The 17,598-nt window shown below is 37.3% G+C and overlaps 1 protein-coding gene across 6 annotated transcripts in view; it reads right to left on the bottom strand.

The window, feature by feature from the left end:
• Positions 1-17,598, bottom strand: part of PPP2R2C (protein phosphatase 2 regulatory subunit Bgamma) — a 208,220-nt gene that overhangs the window by 32,545 nt on the left and 158,077 nt on the right. The gene's annotated exons all lie outside the window — the stretch shown is intronic.

The raw sequence follows: 17,598 nt of genomic DNA, 5'->3' as shown, positions 1-17,598 counted from the left end.
CCTTTCTAAAAAAAAAATGCGCACAGTGTTGGTTTTGCTATTTGAATACTTGCAAAAGAAGTATCTGAAATGGCATTCTTGGGTTTTTATGTAAACAATGCTCACTACTGAAATCAATATGAATTTCTGTGACTGAGAACTGTACATCTGAATCATTTAAGTGGACATATCTGGAACAAAAATACATAAAAGATCTAGTTTCCCAAGCACAAACCTATCAGTTGGATCACCAAAGATTATCCACATGAAGTACAGCTCAGATAGTGCCTCTCCAATGCATATATATCCACTCCTACATATTACCTGCCTTGGTAAGCTTAAAAAACAGGACCCAATTAACATGTATTTGGAGGACAAGGCCAGCCTGTGGAAGATTACTTATAAAGAAAAGAATGAAAGAAAGAGTCCCATGAGGGGGCTATAAGAAAGCAGTAGGTGTAGAAGCATAAAATGAAAGAAGGATTTATATGTAAAGCAGTACATTTAAATAAGATTTTATATTTTCATATGGCCCTCAGCAATCCGCTGTAGATAAGCCATCCAAATGTTAACAAATCCTTCGAACAGGAAGAGTAACATTACCCTATTTTACTGATGAGGCTGTGTGAGAGGCAATAAAGGATTTGCATAAGATCACATGGGAAATGCATGACAGAACAAACCCAGATCTACTAAGTCCCAGTTCAGTGCCCTAAACAGAAATCACCTCAGTGCCTGGATTCCCCAAACATAAAATTTGAATCAGCTGATGTTCAAAATTTGAACATCTCAGAGGATAAGATAAATGAGAAAATCTGTTTTACTGATGGCAAGAGAAACCACATATCACGATACTAAGCCTGCCCACTTCCCAAATGGAAGACCTTTAATTGATTTCTGTGGGAATGGGCTACAGTCTGTCACCACCTTTACACTCTGTACTTTGATCTTTCCCAAAAATGCAGATCTGGGACACTACATTGAAATTAAACACACTACAAAAGATTCAGAGATAATTATCTTGATGACTTTGCACAGACAAATACATCACATTGATGTTTTGCGGTTTTTTACACCAAGTAGTTTAAAAAGGAAAATATCAGCAAAACTATGAATATCTTGTGACATTTAATAACAACTGGGAATGAATTAATGTTGCATTTCAACTGCATTCCCACTTACTTGCACTATCACATTTGCATCCATCTCCAAGAATCCATCATGATTAATATTAGTGTAATGAATGTTAAGATGTAGCAACACTGATTTACCCCTTTTATAAAGCATCACTAAATATTCTTGAAATTCAACAGGAAAAAATAACCTTTATTCAGTTATTTGTATTTGGTGAATCTGTCTCAAGAAATATCTTTAAGTAAAAGCAATTGCTTTCAGTGATTGAATTGCTTTCAGGAGTTCAGAGAAATTATAGTAACTCAATACAAGAATTTCACCTCTCAGCAGAGAAATGAATAATTGCTGAGTGATGAGAAAGATATAAAATATAAATAGAGTATGTGAAACAGTCATGGTAAGTATCATTTTTCTGGATGCTGAAGACAATATTGATGAATTTCCCTTCATTACATGAAATGAATAACCCTATGCTGAATAATGAAATTAAATATTCCATTCTCCTTCACAAACACAAATGCTTCTGTGTTTGCCACATTTCTGCCAGAAAAGCAGAAAATACTTGAAACAGACTGCATTTCCAGATGTGATCTAAATCTCCACTGAGAAAGAACCTCATTGCCTACTGAGGATCACAGAGAAAATGCACCACTGAAAATTCATCGTTTCGTTAGATTTAGAAAAAATAAAACAATAACACTTGTACTGAAGTAAACAATCAAGGGAATAGAGTTGCAGAAGAGACTTACCCCAAATACATTTGTAGTAATAGATAGAAAAACAGCCTTTGCTTTGACAGCTACAGAACCCAATGTATCAAAAGAAGAACATGTCACACAAAAGAACATTTTCCTCCCCTCATGATTTTTGCCATCTATTTGAAAACAATCAAGTACAGCTTGACATGTGATGTGTGGGAACTGTATTTAAACTAGCATGACATGGTAAGGGCAAGCATCTCCCACGAGACATTTCGCATTTCTATTTTTCCATCTTCCCTTTGTGTCTTTTTCTTCCATTTAAGCACAACGTTGCATGGCAGGAAAATAAAAAAAAATTGGACCAGACAGTATGCTTCAGAAACAGGCCCTTTGGTGAACTTGAAGAGCTCAAAGAAGAGGGAATCTGGCAGAAACTGTTTAAATGAAAATTCCATTGCTAAAAGGAAAAGTATTCTAACGGCACAAATCTGTCAAGTCGCCTCCTACGCTATCGTCTTCCCTTGCAATCGTATCTCATGGAGGGATGTCTTGAGTGGGGCACGGTGCCTCTCCCCCAGTTCACTCACATCTGAAATACCAGTCACATCTGACTCCTGTTGTACCACATGTAGTGTGGTTCATTTTCAGAGCGTGGACAAAACAACTAGGACCAAAGCTATCTAAGACAGAAAGACCAAAGAGTTCACCATTGGCAGTGCACTAGGATATAATTCTGTTGTCCTAAAAAAGCTGGTGTTCCTGTGCCTGAACAGGGTAGGAATTTCCCCTAAGAAAATGGAAAAAGACCTTCACGCTGCTTTGACTCCCACACATGCTTGCCAAGAACGAGGCATTTTGATCCCTGGTGTAGATACTTGCACTAAAGGAAGGCTGAACTGGTGCCTTGCCAGCAATGGGCTGGAATGCATTGGCAGTCTCTTAATTCATTAACATTAAAACAAGGAACAGAAAATACCTTCTTGCTCGCCAAAAATAGAACAGGTCTGTCCCTCCTAACCCAACTGTTTGCCGTCTTATATACCAGGTCTCCCCTCCATTGCTCAGCTCAGGGAAACGGGATAAAGCTATGAAGAGGCCAACAGATTTTCTAGATGCTCTCCACAGCAAAATGGAGATGAAAGGTCTAGTATGTTTCAGACCACAATGGTGAGAGATGATGTTCTTACAGTTGGGTTAGTAGAGCTACAAAGAGTTAATTTTGGGAACGGCACCAAAGATACTCTAAGGCAATGTGACCTTTAACTTTGGCTAAGAGTGTCTATGTTGCTTTCCCAAAATTATTCAAAAACAGAGGTATAACATAGAAGAGTGAGCAGGCAGGACAGGACCTGACTGAGAGAAGAAAGGAGGCTTTAGGGAAAGATCTGAGGGAGGGGAGGGAGGGAAGGAAAACAGTGGGAAAGGAAGGAGGAAAGAGCATAAGGAAAGGCATGATTAACAACCTGCAATGATACGCAGTGTGAGGGTTGTGATCTCAGTACACGATTCAGTTACATGGTATGTTTAGGTCTAATCCAGTATTTTGTGCGGCTGTTGTGCAGCTGATATTAAAATGACGATGACAGGAGGAAGAAGATTTGTTCCACTGCCTCTGGGCCACTGATCTAACAGAAATATCCCCCTCTGGGAGCAGTCACTCCATAAAGTTCCTTTTAGTGCAGGTTACAAAGATGACCCTCACCTTGATCCAAAATTCACATTAATCAGACTTCTTCTCTTGATCAGCTAGAAAATAAATGAGCACGCCTGCTTTATGCTCATGCCAAAACATGTATAACGAGAATGTGGAAAATACATATGGTTCCTGCTGAGCAAAAAAGGTTCCAGAATGAGTTTCCCTGTATGATAATGGAAACAGCAGTCTCCTCAAAACAGATTAAATTCCCTTTGAAGCGAACTGTATGCATAAAGAAATAGCTGCTTCGTCCTCCTGAAACCATCAAGGAATTCTACAAGAAACTGAATTTTGTAGAAAACAAACTTGCAACTCACAAGCTATAGCATATAAAGGACTGAATCTTATATCATTATTTTGGAATCATTTTTATATGACTTGTGGGTTCACTTCAAGAAGGAAATAATTTGTATAGTCAGACGAAGGCTACAGAAACAAAATTAATTGCCCCCCCTTTATTCAACTGCAATGGAGGAGAGAGGCTTTCTTTAGAAAGCCAGACAGAATTTTCCATAATAACTTCACAAGAAAACCAAAATTCTCATCTGTCTTATTTCAACATATGCTGTTGTGACACTTCATTTTTACCCCTGCTTGGGTTGTTGCAATTTTTAAGCACTTTCAAAAAATAAACTTTAGCATATCTTCCCAAACCTGGCTGTTCCCTGTGTTTTCCACAAAGGTTTGTTCCAGCTCCTAATTTTGTCTGCATCTCACACTTACGTTCCAGCCTAGTCCTAGAAAGATTCACTGACTAGTAGCTGAAATCAATAGCAAGTCATAGAAGCTGCCAGCGCTTCAGTTTAGGGTAATCGATTACTGTGGTCCTGCTGAGGCTCTACACTTTTAATATAAGCATTACTCTGAGTGGTTTCCTCTGTTAGTCATTTAGTGCACGCTATTTTCATTTCAAGGAGGGAACTATGATGCTTAAAAATCAAGCTCTACCAGTTTTACACTTCCTACATGGTGGTTATATCATTCCTATACCATGCGCCAGCTGAGGGAATTAATTTCAAATGGCTACAGTTTTCTTGCAGGTTGTGTACATCAGGTGAGCAGGGACAGAATCAGGCCTCAGTAAGCTTGATAACATCATGATGTGATTACATCAATCTTATTACGAAAGAAAGAAGCAAGCCTTAACTTTTAAATAACCATTCACTTACTCCTTTCTTCTCATTTCTTAAAGATACACTGTATGTTTTCACTGTTGAATGACAATTCTACAATAGGCATGTCATGACAGTAAGGACACCGTTGGATAGGGTCCAGCTTCTGAATCTGAGACTTTCAGACCTGTTGTCCAAGAGTCAAGAGTTTCTGGAATGGATTGTCAATAGGTTAATGGATTTGGCCTTTTCTTCAAATTCCAGTGTTTTACCTTAGGCAGAGAGATGACCCAGTATTTATATTCTAAGTACTCCTAATAGCCACAGTGTCAATGCTTTTTATCACACAGCATTTGCCCACTGCTCCACTAAAAGCATGTACTGTATGTGTTTTATTAAAAGCCCAGAGAATTGCAATTACATTGTCTGTACCATTTGACTCTTCTGAACCACAAAAGCAGAAACCGCTGCACAAGTGTGTGTTCCTTCGAGCTGTCTTGGACCTAATATCTGCTAATGCAAGGTATTGATCCATACTTGAAAATTACTTAGTAGTACAATGTCAGCCCAGTTCCATTTTTAGTTCCATGGTCTTTATAACAATGATTCTTCAGACATCATACTGGAGTTGGGAACTCTGGCAACACTCTCATACTGGTGGTGATTTGCTGAAAATATCAATTTAAATGGCTTGATTTTGATTGGCAATAAAACGTCTCCATCAAAGGTGTTTAGATAGTGCCATTATGATAGTACAAAGGCTTCTGACAGCTTTTTTTCTGTATTTTTCCTCGTATCAGGATTATGAGATACAGAAAGAGCAAAACCTGCTATGGGCTTTTAGCTTTATGTGGAAGGCCAAGTCATAGACAATTACATTAGGTGCTGTGCAAACACAAAGTAAAGGGGTTGCTCATAATATAAAGAACAAGTACAAAGTGCATACAAAGAAGAGATTAACTAATGTTAATACAGTTCTGTGGACTTCTGAGATTTCTTAACTCAAGGATTACAGCCTAAATTAGATGAAAAAGAGATGTTAGTGAAAGAAGACATGGTCATAGCTAAGAGGCCGCAGTAGCAATAAACTTTCCAGCTACTCAGCTAGAACTAGCTACAAAAGAGAATTTGGCCTTGTTAGGTAAACAAGAAGTATAAAAACTAAGCTACTGTTGAGATCTAGCTCACCCAGAGATACGATGATATATTCAGTACATCCCCCTCTCTTACTGGTGATACACATTTATACAGTGTGGATAATAAGGAGGTCTGCGTGCTGGAGCGGTGCTCCTTGGGCAACAGCCTCACATTTATACTTGGCATACCACTGTCAGGACAAGATGGGCCGTGCTTCCTCACAATCTAATATCTAAAGCTTCAGCCAGATTCGTGCCTAATTTAGCTTTCTATTTCTGTCTTCTAACACCATAAAACTTACAAAACATGCGGAGCACAAAGGTCAACATTCAGACCCTTTAAATGTGTTTAGGAACCAAGATGGCACCGGTTTAACTGGCAGCTGATAGGAACCAGAGTCCCTCAAGACTAAGGGACTAACAAGATTTGTTCAAGGCTGAACAGGAAGCCAGGGACAGAACTTAAATACCAAACTTCTGAACCAAAGCTGCAACTCCTGGACCTTCCGTCTCAAGTTTCATTCGGAATTGGAGACATTCGGCAAGAAATTAAAAGTAGTATTAGGAAACATTTTCCAGTCATTAAATTCAAAGCAAAGGAGAGCCAGTATTGGTGTCGGTGTTTTACAGATAATGAAACTGAGGCATGAAGTGGCAAAGATTTGGCAAAAGTCAGCTTAAGGGTCAGCAAGAGCAATAGTTCTGGATTCTGCTTTCGTGGTCTCTCCCCTCCCTACCCACAGTACTCCAAGCACGTGAGTTTTCACTCCGTTCTTTTCTTGGTTAGTTGGTTTTGAGAGGTTCTTTTGTTATTATTACATTTGTCTTTTGGAATTTTTTCCCCAGAATGCAGACCAGTCTAAAGACTCATTCTGAATTTGAGAGATCTCATTCTGATCCTTGTAACATCAGAATTACTTTGCATTCCTATTATGTCAGTAAAACAAAATCAGAAAGCAGCAAGAAAGCCTCAAGTCTCCATTACGCAAATATGACTTGAAAAAACAATCAACGTATTTTAAATGTACTTAGTCAAATTTTAGGAAATTGCTTTTACTGCCATACATTCAGTAAATGTCACAGACTTTGCTGTATGCGAGTTGAAGAAAAACAAATCTAATATATAAGAGAAACTGCCTACGGAGTAGCTGCAACATTTGAATAAGCATTGAAAGCAGAGAACTGTAGAATAGCACTGCTAGGAAAGACAGTATTTAAAATGGTGCAAGTCATGTCAAAACTTTCTCATAGACAGGCCTGCTTATATACATTGCAATCATTAATTTACTTAGAGAATAATGAATTTAGAAGTAGATACTGGAAAATTTTAATTTATTTAAGAACTGAATTTTTGGCTTGTTTTTTAGAACAGAACACCCACATTTTCATCTGTAGACACAGTCACATGCCTGCTTTAGCCACAACCATATGCACATTCAAATTTTCAAGAGCAAAGAAATCATTATCTGCATACACACGGCTGAGAGCAAAATTAAGTGGATGAGTCAACAGAGAAAGACCTGTCTTCATAAATGCACATCTGCATTTTCCTGCGTACAGTACTCAATCACTGAAAGGCTGCAAAGGCATATTTAGTTGATATATTTGCATATTAATGAATTATGATTAATAGCAGAAGAGCCTCAGGTACATACAAATTATTAATAGAAGAGACGTATTAAGTCACCTGGCTCAGCTTCTCTTAAGCAGTACTCTTCTATGCAGTACGGTAAGTGGCACCATGTATCACATACTAGCAAGGGTTCCAAGAAAAGAGTGCAAGTTCAACATAATAAGGCAAGGACAAATTATAAACTAAAGCAATATCATCTCATCATTCACAAACCTTCCTTCCTGAAATCAATGAGATGTTTAAAAGAGAACTGAGAGGGATCTACTTGGTTTGCTGAATCCAGTCCCTGGTGGTATGGAGAAATACAACATATATAACTTTCTAAACTCTATCTTAAAAGTAGCCAAGGATTGTTTCCCACATAACTTACAGGAAAGAAGAGATAAAATGTCTTTTTTTTTTTTTTTAATTAATAACCTGTGCACCAACAGGTAATACCATCAAATTTCTTCTTGATAAGTATTAAAATCCCATGCAGCTGAGGAAGATCTGCCTATTAAAAGGCTGACACAGAACTTCCAGCAGGAGGGTATAGATTTAGAGCATTTGGGGGAGGGGGGATTCTTTCCCTATATGCAATTTATTCTTCCATATACCTTGCAGAAAAGCCCAATACAGCAGTATTTGTACCCCAGTAGAGTAGAATAATTCCATATTTTAAGTGAAGTTACAATTCAAGTCACAAAGGACTCATTTTTTTGCAAAATTATCTAGCTAGAGGTGTCTTCTAGAGCATAACGCTCTCCCCTTCCCGGCATGGAAGTAGTCAAGTAAAACTATCTTCAAAAATACCCAGATGCTTCTGAAAAATAGGTCCTTTAAAAATACTAATAAAGGTTTCCATTCATAATTCATACTGATATTTCTGCCTGCAACTAACTTTGCACTGCCAAGAAATCCCTGAACATGAGCAATGTGAAAATGAAAATGAGGAACAGATTCAGGTGTCATGAGAAACTCCATAGTGAAAGTTTTCCAAATAATCTATATTAAATTATATAAAACACCTGATTAAAACCTTTTGGCAGGACTTATTATCTAGTTGCTTAATTTATGTGAAAGGATTTACAAAAATGCCCATCAGCTTGGTCTCTAGGCACTGCAGAGAAATACGGGTTCCAGGAGTTTGAAACACCAAGATTATTCTCCAAGGCAAAGGGGTTCAATAATCACAGCTGTATGCCTGTTTGTTTGCTTGATGTGCCTCCAGAATATTGATTCCAGACAAGTCACATAGCTTGTAGTCAGTATGAAAACAGTCAAAATATTCTTAACTCTGGTGTTGTAACTTTGTTAAAGTTAATATTGCCTTTATTTACAGAGCATTTTTATTCCAAAGGTCCTAGAAGTGACCTCCCTTAACTCTTGCAATTTCACATGCAATGGCACTACTAAAGCTCAGTCCTTGCCAGTGTGTATTATGACAAAAGAAAAGAGAGAAATGTCTACATTAATGAGAAGTACCCTGGCTACTTCAATAGTGAGAAAAGCTTCCATGGTCTCAAGGTTTTAAAGACTCAAACAGAACACAGAGGTACAGACTGCAAGCTTTACAATACCTGAGATGACCATGTGAGCGTTTTTATGACATCTCCATTCTTGTATGGAATACTCTTCAAGTGAAAAGATTTTAGCCAATGAGCAAAGCAAGTTATATTTTCTTCTTCTTTATGTTAATACTCCGCAAAAGGTTGTGCTTTGCAAGGTTAATTTCAAGTCCAAACTCACATGGGAACAAGAATAATTAGACTCATTTAAGAGAATTCTCCCTTCTGGCAGAGCTGATTAAATTATTTATACATTATCTTTTTCTATAATTGTACCTAGAACTGTGTAAATGGTTTTTTCAATAAATTCATAATACATGTTTTTCAAGTTGGATACACCACCTGCACCTGTGACAATAGAGAATGGCTCATTTTTAAAATGCTTCAATGAGAAATTAATCCAGAGGGAAACAGTTAAAAGCTTCCACAATGACACCATACTGATTAAAACTCATCAACTAAAGAAATAAAATTAGTAAGACAATAAATCTTGAATTGAATCCTGCTAGCCATTTCCACAGGAATAACTTCATTGACTGCAGCCACATTACACTAAAACATGAGCTGAGTATCAGCTCCATGACTTGACCCTTTATCTGTAATTTAATATTCCTTGCTGTATTTCCCAAGTCCCTCTTTGCTAAGGATCTCAGATTCGGGATAAAACCTGAAAATTCTAATGGAATAAACCACTAGGGTGAAAAAGGAAATCTGGTTGATGATGCTAACACTCATTTCAGCTCTACTAAGTGCTCTTTCTCTCTTAGATAGCAATAAACTTGAGAAAGCTTGAGATAATGATATTTTAAAGGGCATTCCTGGCACAAAATAGTGACTTGTTTGCTACAATCAGAAGAATAACAGTCCCAATTAAACTGGAAAGCAATTGGCTCTATGGCGATCTGTGAAAAGACATCTTTGCACCTATTGTAAAATTCGAAGTATCTTCTATAGTTGCGCTGCCTAGATCACTCTACAAACACATGAATACAGTGAAATCCCAGTGCTGTTCTTTAATGTACTATTAAAGAGTTCTGAAATGGCTTTTACGGGCTCAGGATTTCACACTACTTTTTATCATTTGCTGCAACTCCAGCCAATTTTCTTTTTCCTTTTTTCAATTCACTATACAGTTTAAAAACCAAGAATGTTTTAATGCCTCTGGCTATGTTTTTCCTTACCTCTGCAGCAACTAAATAATGGGTATGGGTCTCTATTTGGGGACAACTGCATTAGAGAAGACAGAGGGTTAGATAAAGAAATCCATTAAAAGGATAACATAATCACATACTTATTCATTCAAGTTGTGTATGGACAGGAGTGATAAGTAAGAAAATTATGTATTCTGATTAACAAATTAATATTTTTATTAAACAATAAATCTGCAGTGCAGTAATTATCCCAAGGCTATAGCTATGCTCAAATCACCTTAAATTAACTTCTTTAAAAGCAACTCCAGAAAAAGGAAGAGCCTGGTCTTTGCCAAGAATGCAAAGCCCTCAGCTATAATTAGTTTTTCACAGCCAGGATCAACTCTTCCAATTTATTTATTTTTGGAGGACGGCTAGATAGGGAATATTTTCATAGCACTATCCCATGCCCTGAAGACACTGCTATCTGACACTCCAGCCATGTATTGTTGCTTTTGCTGCAATGTACATTTCAGCTGTATGGCAGGAGGGTCTCAGTCAGTGATTCAATGCTAAAATACTGTTTAGCTCTGATTATCGCTCCTTTGGCTATCAGAATGCTCTGTCATCCAGTTCTCTCTGGCTGACAGTCAAATTCCTGAGATAGGAGTCAATTCAAGGTGATGAGAATAGTTAAAAAGCAACTGTTTCTGACAAGGATCACAAAGTATCCTCTGGCAAGAAACAAAACCAAACAAAAGTCTTGAAAGACCACTTTTGCAAATTTATTCATGGTTTTCAGAGCTCCCTAAATCTGGACTTAAAGTCTCCTAAAAGATGCTGAGACTCCTCTGTATTTCTTGAAAACAAATCATCCTTAAGGTCCTTATAGTCCCTACTCACACAGCCTTACTGCTGTAATTATTATCTATTATTTGAATTACAGCAGTTAGTTATAAAGACTGCAATTTGCACAAGATAACATATAAACACACAACTGTTCCTGCTCTGAATAGCTTAAAAACTGTACTCAATTAAGATATGCTATGATAAATGATGACCACATCAGAAATACTGTTGTGTCCAAACTGGACGTAGTTTTACCTCAACAGAAGCAGAAGAACCAATCCAATGCCTGTTGTAGAAGCTGTATCTATGTTAGTGTCTACAAGACAAAGTCATTTAGGTGATCCTAGAAATGCAGTTCTCTCTTGGCACTTTGCACTAGGGACACACAGAATTTTTCTTACAAATGAGTCTGTGGAGAGTTCATGAAAGGCTCCATTTACTATCGGGATTCTATACAGTTCAGAGAAGATGACAACTTACAGTTACACATACTTACCTATTTACTAATTTTATTCCTCAATTGACACTAAAAACATTTCTTGTGTGATTTTCATAGAAGAACCCCTACTGCATTCTTCCTAACAGGCAGCAAAAACACACATCAAGGACTCTCCCAGCTACCACATTTCTAAAATCCTTAGTCTGGTGGTCACATGAGATATTTTGTTTAAAGCTTAAAATTCTTTACTTTATGCCACGTTTGACTACAGTGGTTACAAAGAACAGGTGCCTGATGCATTGTTTAATTACACACCCATGGAGCCAGCGTGGTCCCCAGTCTAGCAGTCAGAACATTCTTTCTTCCTTTTATATTCTTCTTAATTATTATTTATCTAGTATTACATATCCAATTAGGGTGGACCCCTGCAGAATCTAAAACAGCTTAAAGAAAAATCAGGCTTTATTTGATCATTGATATCTAGTAATACTGCTTAACAGCTCCATTAAAACAATGATTGGGTTTTATTCTGTTAAGAGATGTCTTTCTCCAGTTTAATGTATATTAAAATATTCTTTTTACAGTGCATACACAATTTTGACATTGGAACTCTGCCTAGCTTTGCTTGTACACATAGGTAAGGTGTGGTATGTAGTTAACATTTTAACATAAAGTGGTTACTGTACTTTGTTTAAACCATCACAGTTTGAGGCTTAATGTTACAGACATCATATAAAGTAAATGCAAATTGATGCATGAAAAAAATATAAAAGAGGCCAAAATGCATTTCACTATACCTTTTTTGTCTCCAAAAATACTGACTAAATTTACTTTAACTCTTATGTTGGCTAACAAAGATTCAGTCACCTTCCTAGTCCTTGGATCTTCTAAGATGAGGCATAAACTTGATATTTGGAAATTCAAGCTATTCTAAACCCACGTTACTACAAATCTGTGTCTTGATTTCCAGTGGGGTTTATTTCAGATACCGTTATTTGTGAACTTCTCAGTACAATGAGGAAGTCCTCCCAACAACTAAAAAACACACAAAGTGTTTTCTACTTTCATGCAATCAAGGATTTATTTCTGGATAAGCTCACCAAGAGTAAAATAAAAGGAGAATATCAGGATTTGGGTGGGTCAGCACTTTAGACAAGAAATAACATATGTGTACTTCACCTTGACAGTAGCAAAACATCCTTCTTTCTTCTTCAATAACTACTGTAGTCAGATCAAATATTATAGTCATATTTGCTTTTCCAGGTCCACGATACCAATTGAAAAAGCCCAAAAATACTGTATGGAAGAGCCCAACTCAGGCAACCATTTATAAACTTAATGTATTTGGTAAGCTTTAAGTCAGTATGTAAAAAGCATGAAAACTCTAGTCAGATATGAAACACATCTCAGGCCTCCCTACAAAACAGAACTTTATCCTCTAGTTTTCTGGGGCATCTGAAAAAGACTATATGAATTTCTTATACTACTTAATGCAAAGAATCTTTCCAGAAATGAGGGACTATTTTTCACGATTTCAAGAATTCTTTTAATACCCTTAAGCACCATCATATGTATACAGGACAGCACTTTCTTGCGGTCCCACCAGCAGCACTTTATAAGCTTTATGCTGGTGCTTGTTCCTACTCCTGAGCCTCAGTATATGACCTATGATCTGTTGCCACTCATACATATGATGCTCTGCTGACACACAAATATTCAGCATTACGAATAGGAACTATGCAAGAACTACAGTATCTTCTGCCAATCTATTAATCACATTTTAGCAAAACTAAATACTGAACTACACCAGTGTAAATGATCCTCAAGTTACTGGGTGATTTGGTATCTACAGTTGCATAGGTAATTTCAAAATAATTTATTTTTAATGCACAAATACTCTAAGCTGAAAGATCTCAAACCCAAAAGTTAACAGGCAAAGTCAATGGAAACTGCCATTTTGCAGAGCTTCAAAAATCACATCACTTAAAAACAACCTCAAATTAATCGCTAATCATTGCTAAATGGATAACCATGAATTTCCATCTAGTATAGTCATTTTTCAAATGGAAAACTTTTCCATTGCTTCAGATAAGAGTAACTTGAACAGCAAATTCTTGGGAGAAATAAGCAGGCTTAAGTACTACAACCCTTTTCCTAAATTCATCATCAAATGACTGAATGCTAAGCATTGGCAATGTAAAGATTCATTTCACTGGGCAACAAAGTTTTTGCTTCTGATTACCTTTTGCAAGGTTAGAATTGTCATATATTTTTTTGAAAACACTATATTATTTTTCTCTGTCCATTAAAGCAAGTGATCCCTAGCAAAAAATCTCTGTTGGTGCTCATTGAAATTCCACCCCATTGCATTCTGGCAGTTAACAGATCCTATAGAGCAAAGATACACTGACTTCTATTTTTCCAAAACAAAACCATTTTCCTACCACTTCTTCATCTCTGTTACCTTTTTTACAGGATTTCTCTCTCCTGAACAGTTTGCCACTTTATCTAATGCAGAATTAGAATATGGATGGAAGTAACAGAAAGTGGAATCTCGCCGGGCAATATTCAGATTTTGGGTGGAAACTCCAGCAAACCTATTTGGCTATAACAGTCTTTGTTTAACTGAGTCTAAAAAGTGGGGCTAAGACTGACTAACCTCAAAATTTTATTACAATTATTTTAAAATATTTTTATTGCAAAGTATTTAATTGTGTTAAAGTATGTCAACCACTTCAGTAATACAGAGGAGGAAAGATCTCTGTCATGACCAGTTTACAATGCAATTATTGGCAGATGAGAAATAGCAATGTAGCAAAGAACCTAACAGTTAAGTATTGATACTTGGTGTGAACTTTGTGTATTCACAAGTTTCATGCAATAGAATTTCTTCTTTTTTATTTTCTATCTTTTTTCCTCTACATACTGTTCTTCCCCATGGCTTTGCAAGATGGGGCACTGGAGCTATTAGTCAGCATTTCTAGTAGTTTACCTCAAATTAGAGTACAATTCAACATTTATCAAAATGCACAGAAAACCTCCAGTTGACAGTACTCAGATGTGAGTTAGGTGTCAAAATCTTTATTTTTACTACTGTCAACTCTTATTTTTACTAGAAGACCAGTGTTCCCCTGCTAAAAAAAGTGGAGACTAAAGAGTGCATTACATCAATCCAGAATCTAATCAGCTTGAGGGAAAAAAGCTACTTTCAACAGTTGTTCACATAGGATTGTTTTAATTAGAAAAGCAAAGCAACCATTTCTCAATAGTAACACTTTAAAAGAGCTCGCCAAACCATGAAAACAGGGTGCATAGTACCTCTGCAATCCTCTACTTCTAACTTACAGACCTGCTTTGAGCTTTGCAGACATCTTCATTCTCCTTTAAAGGAGAGAGAGACAGAGACAACGCATGTGGGAGAAGGAGAGACTCTGGGAAGTAAAGAATAAAACGCCACCACAAATTTGGGGAAAAGCTACTCAAATGTTGTGAGTAGCAACTCAGCTAGAATATGACTCCATGGTATAATATATACCTTTTAAATACATGATACAGATTGGCAGAATCTTTCTTGATAGAATAGGAAGTGCTAAAATGTATTACACAGAGCTCTCAAAAGAAGAGAAATAATGTCTGCCATCTCCCCAAACAGAAAGCGCATGCCTGAGGAAAACAGTGCTGTGGGTGGGGGTGGCAGCAGGTTCTCGCGCAGTAAAGGCATTTTTTCAAGAGCGCAGAAAATGCATCCTTGTGCACACAGCTTGTGCACAGTCATCCTGGCTGAGGAATTTTTATAGAAACAACCTTATCTCACTCAAGGGCATAAACTTGCCAGCTTACAGCTCCGCAAATGCCAAGAGAATACTGCAGATTTGCTTTCAGTTTAGCATTCAAATGCTTAGCACTGAGGCAGGTAACAGGAATTTGGTAAGGCTATCTATCTTTCCCAGCCTGGGGGCTGCTCCCAGAGCACTATATGTGCCCTATATATGCACTATATTCAGGTGCACAATGGGCTGCCACAGACGTGGTCTCCATCAATGTACCATGTTATTTTGGTTTTTCTATTTCTTTTCTTTTTTGTTGTTGTTTACTTCTTAAGTAAATTAATTTCCCCAAGATACGGTGCCTAACGATCTGACTATCCATGATATACTTCAAATACTGGAATACATTAGACTATAAGAAGGCCCTATGGTGATTTGCTAATTAGCTTAACCCTTTTGGGACACGGAAGAAGGAATTTTTTATTAAAACAGGGTAACCCTGGACTATATTGATCTGACTGAGAAATGAGTATTTTAGTCAAGATGAGTCTCAAGATGAGTACATGCTGGAAATGGTGATGTTGTTTCCATAGCAATGCCATGACAGCCTCTAGAGTGAAACAGTGTGCTACCAGGAAATGAAGGGAGTTCAAGTGCTATGAGCAACATAGTTCTGTGAGCAATCCAAATACATTCTCATAAAGAATATTTAGTACAGCTAGATAGTCCAAAGATTGCTGCTGATGTGAAGTAAGCCTTATGAATACGCTTCCAGCAGTCCTGTTTTCTCATTCACTACACCCAAGATGACTTATCTAAAAGCTTAAGCTATGGGCAACACTGCTAAGCCATTTCAGACCGAATATTAACAAATACAGCAACCTTTACCTCACTTCTTTTCCAATGAAGAATATCATCCATAATTAAGGACACTGACTCTCGTTCTCCATAACATAACCAAACACATTAAACTTTTTAGCGAAGAAAAGCCTCATATGTGCAATTATTTGCCAGCTGACCTTCCCCCTTCCTGTTCTCTCACCTCCTCCTCTCCCTTGCCTCCTCCTGCCCAAACAATACTGGGCAAAGCTGCTTCCAAGTGGGAAGCAACGTACAGCAGTCTTGCTTATTCCTCATGAAAATTTACACAGCCACAGCATAAAACTCACTTGTCTGCTTTTTACCCCAGTTAGTGTTTATGCTAATACAAAGGCAAACCAGAAAACCACTAATTGTACTTTATTTGCCTAAGGCTTTACCTAAGGCAAATATTCTGGTCAAAGTCTGCAAAGCTGATTTAAAATATTTTCCAAAGAAGACAGAAAGAGGTTTAAATTAATATCTGCATTGCTTTGTCTTTTCATTTTCAAAGAAATGAACGATTCTCAGTGATCTGTAAAACTGCTAAAATAATGGTTATAACCCAACTGGTCTCAAATAAAATTCTATAAGACAAAGTACTTTACTTGAAAAACACCCTAGCATACCACTGCTAATCCATTCTTTCTCCAGCATTTCCCATGCAACTTGTAAAGATGTTCAAACATGAGCTGAATGTCCAGAAACTCTACCACTGTACTTGTTGTTTGTGTCATTGTCACAACCAGACTCTTGGGTAAACAGATTGTAGTTCATTATATGTAGCAGTGCTGCCTCTGAGGGAAAGTAGAAAGACAAATACACATCACAGCCAGATCCCTTATTAACAAATGCCACTTCAAACCAAAATGTTTTCTATTTATTGTTTTAAACATGTATTTCAAGGAATCAAGCCTTGCATGTAAAACAGCAAGATGCTTCATTTCCATTTTGCATCTAGTAAAAAGATGTGAAGCAAGCATTTTTAAAACTGCCTGAGCCTCCTCCTGCCTGTCCCCCTAAGTGTGTTGCAGAAGGCACCAAGCCCACCAACATTCATTTATAATTTAAACTGTTTGCTTGGCAGAATTTTTTCATCTTAATATGTCTAGTCCTAATTGCAACTGGCACACCCAATGTTTTTACCAGAAGCTCATCTACTTCCAGGAGAGTTTTATGTAACTGGGTTTCCTGTAGGAGAGATGGGACAGATGTTGAAATCTAGTGGAAAACGTGCCCCTGCAATTTTACATGGACTTACAGGGCTCTATATGAACAAAAAGATACCTGTGGAAAGACTGATGCAAATTTAACTTACTCATCCCCTTCTTCCAGTTACCGTGGTCTCCCAGTTAATTCCCCAATACGAGCAATATTCTGTAACTATCTCACCTTCTTTTGGAACATCTATCTCAACTTTTCTGTTTATCAAAGAATTAAGTAAAAGTAATCTGCCTGATGATCTGGTTTGGACAACTGAGTACAGATACAGCTTATATTGTCTGAAACAGAAGTGGATACAGCCTATTTAACTAGGTCTGCTCTCTTGAATACATACCGGTATCCAGCCACAAAAGTCAATCTGCTGCCACCATGGCCAGCTTAGCAAGAACAGTT

The sequence above is a fragment of the Aptenodytes patagonicus genome, chromosome 4 (assembly GCF_965638725.1).
Source record: "Aptenodytes patagonicus chromosome 4, bAptPat1.pri.cur, whole genome shotgun sequence".
NCBI classification, from domain to species: domain Eukaryota; kingdom Metazoa; phylum Chordata; class Aves; order Sphenisciformes; family Spheniscidae; genus Aptenodytes; species Aptenodytes patagonicus.
This window is presented reverse-complemented; position numbering and strand designations above follow the sequence as displayed.